The sequence below is a fragment of the Arachis hypogaea genome, chromosome 3 (genome assembly GCF_003086295.3).
Source record: "Arachis hypogaea cultivar Tifrunner chromosome 3, arahy.Tifrunner.gnm2.J5K5, whole genome shotgun sequence".
Classification (NCBI taxonomy): domain Eukaryota; kingdom Viridiplantae; phylum Streptophyta; class Magnoliopsida; order Fabales; family Fabaceae; genus Arachis; species Arachis hypogaea.
The window spans coordinates 116,303,520-116,305,788 of record NC_092038.1 but is presented as its reverse complement, the minus strand read 5'-3'; the positions used below and the strand labels follow the sequence as shown (position 1 = coordinate 116,305,788).

Genomic DNA, 2,269 nt, shown 5'->3' with positions numbered 1-2,269 from the left:
CGCAAAAGAAAGATTAGCTATTATGAGAAGATTAATCTATATTCTAAAGTCGTGAGATCAAGAATATTTGTCAGCAATGTTCCATCCTTGTGTGCAAATCTCGCTGTTCTAAATTACTTCTGGTTTAGTTTAGCTTAGCTATTTCTCTATATAATCACCTTTGCATTTCTTGGCAGGTCATACGAAGTGGAATCCCCAACTTCTGTGCAGTTGCATTAGCTTTCAATGAGTTAGGGTATGTCCAAAGTTGATTATTCCTTCCCTTCATTTTTATTGTCAATACTTGGTTAGAAGTTTCATATTGTGGTTTGTTAGTTTTCCCTGTTGATTTTGATTAATCGGGACACACAATTTTGTTATTCGTTTATTATTTTCCTTCCATGAATTACTTCCTTCATTATTAGCTAATATGTTCTATTATGCCTTGGTATTCCTTGTTTCTGGTTTAAGGATTGCAGATTTGTTTTGGCTTTGATTAGTTTCTAAGCATTCCTTGTTTTCACTTTAAGGATTACAGATTGGTTTTGGCTTTTGAATAGTGTCTAAGCATCCTCAACCCCCTAAAATAAAATATTAGTTGCTTTGTGGTGCAGATACAAAGCAGTTGGCATTAGACTGGACTCTGGTAACTTTGCCTATTTGTCTTGTCAAGCCAGGAAGATCTTTTGCTGCATTGAAAAGGAATTCACGGTGTCTGGCTTTGGGAAGACTAGTATTACAGCTAGTAATGATCTTAATGAGGAAACTTTAGATGCTTTAAATAAACAGGTAATTCTCACTACAAACTGGAAATTATATAGATCCAAACAATACTAAGAATTTTAGTTAATAAATGAAAGAAAAATCAAGTATAAAAAGATACTCAATAAGACTAAGACCAAAGTGGATTCAAGTAAAAATGAATAGTATTGTCATGAAATCTCAAACTTATACTATTTTAATTAATGGAAGTAACATCAAAATTAGAATTTTTACTCCTGTGGATGTAGAGTAAACTGATTGATAATGCTCACTGTTAAATAACTAGAACATTTTGGCCTTATGGTATGCCTTGCATTAGATTAAATTTCTACATTCCTGTTTATTAGTTATTTTAACGAGATAGGGCATCTTTACTATTAGACTTATACAATTAAGTTGACTTTTGATGGGTTTGAAAGAGATTATATATCCAACTTTACTATTTGCCTGGTTTTCAGTTTCAAGTGGTGTGACTGAATTTCTAATGCACATATATGATATCATGTTCTTGAGACTACACTTTAGGCTCTCGTGTTCTTGCTTTTCTTCTTGTGTTGATGTTGAAAATGCAATTCTCACAGTGGATAGAGCAAGCTTCTGAACCCAACAAGGAAGCAGTTATTAAAGCAGTGTTGTTGGCTGGAGTTCCAGGAGCAGGAGGATTTGATGATGTCTTTGCTGTTACTTTGGGAGATTCAAGCAGCAATGTGACAAAAACATGGAGCTCATTCAATGTTCTTGCCCTTCTGGTTAAAGAAGATCCTTGTGGCGTTTCTTTAGAAAGTGCTGACCCTAGAACAAATGAAATCACTTCAGCTGTATCTTCAATTCATATTGAATAATTTATTGTAAATATTGTTTATTTTTAATACGATGAATTTTTTTTTTAAATATTGTAAATATTCGAATATAAATTAGATAAAAATTTGTATTAAATTTATATTTATTTTGTATGAAAAAAAGTTTATTTTGTAATTAGAAAAAGTAAAAAAAATTCTATTTTACCTTACAGACGGATTTATAGATGGAATTTTTATCTGTAATCATGATTTTTCAAAGTTTAAATTACAGACGAAAAATCTGTCGGAAAATTCGTCTGTAATTACAGACGGAAAATCCGTCGAAAAATCTGTCTGTAATTACAGATGGAAAATCCGTCTGAAAATCTGTCTGTAATTACAGACAAAAAATTTGTCAGAAAATTCGTCTGTAATTACATACGGAAAATCCATCTAAAAATTCGTCTGTAATTACAAACGGAAAATCCGTCAGAAAATCCGTCTGTAATTACAGATGAAAAATTCGTCTGTAATTTTGTCACCTTCAGGAAATGGAGGGAGAATTTACAGAGAAAAAATCTGTCGGTAACTAGTAAAAATCCGTCGGTAATTTTTCAACGGAAAAAAATCCGTCGGTAAATAATTTTCGACGGAGCTTTTACAGAGGGACAAAATCCGTCGGTAATTTCGTCGGTAACCAAAAATTCGTCTGTAATAAAGACTAAATCTGTCTGTAAATCTGTCTGTAT

The 2,269-nt window shown here is 32.2% G+C and overlaps 1 long non-coding RNA gene across 1 annotated transcript; it reads left to right on the top strand.

The window, feature by feature from the left end:
* The first annotated feature begins 631 nt into the window (after nt 1-631).
* On the top strand, nt 632-1,632 carry LOC112771131 (uncharacterized). The gene is made up of 2 exons (XR_003186929.3): nt 632-768; nt 1,323-1,632. It is a non-coding gene; the product is annotated as an uncharacterized lncRNA (long non-coding RNA).
* Nucleotides 1,633-2,269: the final 637 nt, after the last annotated feature.